Source organism: Echinops telfairi, unplaced genomic scaffold (genome assembly GCF_000313985.2).
Source record: "Echinops telfairi isolate 266 unplaced genomic scaffold, ASM31398v2 ScPeMD7_7458;HRSCAF=8496, whole genome shotgun sequence".
Taxonomy (NCBI): Eukaryota; Metazoa; Chordata; class Mammalia; order Afrosoricida; family Tenrecidae; genus Echinops; species Echinops telfairi.
The window spans coordinates 33,477,706-33,479,375 of record NW_022111358.1 but is presented as its reverse complement, the minus strand read 5'-3'; positions in this window follow the sequence as shown (position 1 = coordinate 33,479,375).

Below are 1,670 nucleotides of genomic sequence, written 5' to 3'. Positions count from 1 at the left end.
TCGCCCCGCCCCACCCTCTTCCAGACCTTTTGGCTCAGGGTCCGAAAGGGGAGCGAAGGCACTGTGAGTTTGCGGAGGCAAGAAGAGTACCGAGACCCCCAGGACGGCGGTGCCCCCTTCCCCACATCCCCGCCCCAGCAAGACCCAGCGTCGGAGCCCATTCTTGGGGCTAACAGCTGGCCGACCCTCCCCATAAGTGGGATCTGTACCCGAAGGCATGGGTCCAAGACTATGGCTCGTTATCAGGCCCATGACGGCTTCCCTGGTGGTAGAGCATCTAGCTGCGGGCAACTTAGCAAGATGTCCACGCTGGTGTAGAGCAGGGGAACAGAGGGAAACCCGAGCCCACTGTAGCCCGAAAGAAGGGACAAAACAGGAGGGCCGAATCTGGACGGTTTCACCTTGAAGAAGACAGCCCTACAGGTGTGTGCGTGTCTGATTTGCCTCCAGACGCTACAGTCGGTGAGTTGATAGACCCCGCCCTCATGCCCAGATTTGACATCAGGGTGAGAAAGCCTCAAACAGAAGAATTTCTGTGTTGCAAAGATAATCAAGGAAGGCTTAAAGGACATAGGCTTTGCTGCTGTTTTGAAAACTCTGTAGAGCTTGCACTAAAACTTTTGGATGGAGATGTCATTTCACTCACTGCCATTGAATTAATTCCCACTCAAAACCTCCTGTCCTGTATGACAATAGAACTGCCCCTGTGGAGCAGCTGGTGGTTGCTAACTATTAACTTTGTGGTTTGCAGCCCAGCACATAACCAATTGCCAGCAGGGTTCCTCTAAAGCGAAATTAGAGACTACAAATTACATGTCAACATAGCAGTTACAACTGAAGAGGGAATCCAGACACTCAAAACTCCCTGCCATTGAGTTTATTCTGACTCGTAACGACCCTGTAAGACGGGAGAACTGCCCCCTGGGGATTCCCCAGCCTATAATATTTTATGGGAGTAGAAAGCCTCATCTGTCTCCTGCAGAGGGACTAGTGGTTTCGAACTGATGACCTTGCAGTTGACAGCCCAGTAAACCCACCTTGTAACTCACTACCCCACCGGGGGCCCCTGCAGGAGGAATAAGATGCCCAGAGAGTGCAAAGGCTACAAGAAGAAGCTGTCTATGCATCCTAAGCCGTTGCACTGAGAGGAAAGCCGCACCATCCCGAACGTGTTGCAAGCGATTTGGCTTCATCAGAACTATGTTTCCACTTACAGGTTTTGAGGATGGCCATCTGATGTTCAATGAAATCAGAGAAGACCTTGCAGTAGAGTGTTGGCAGTTTGGCCAAATGAAGCAGCTCCTTCTCTTGGATGACATCCAGATGGTGAGGCTTCTGTGTCCTTCAGGGACCATGCGGAAGTCGATGATTGAATTCAGACACTTGATGGAAGGTGGTTAGGTGGCTTTTGAAGCATGGAATGGTGGGGTGGGAGGGAGGGGTAGGAAACCACAAGAGAGAGAGTGGAAAAGCTGAAAGGCTGGGAGGCTTTCTTCAAGGATCCTGAGGCCATCAGAGACTTGACATTCAAATCTCACCAGTCCTTCTGAAAGAGCAGGGCCTTCTAAAGAGTGAGGCATTTTTCAGAGCACCGTGGCATATCTTTAATAAATACCCTAGTCAAAATGGCATTTGAAGGGCCCTGGCGTTGTATTGGGTTAATGTTGGAG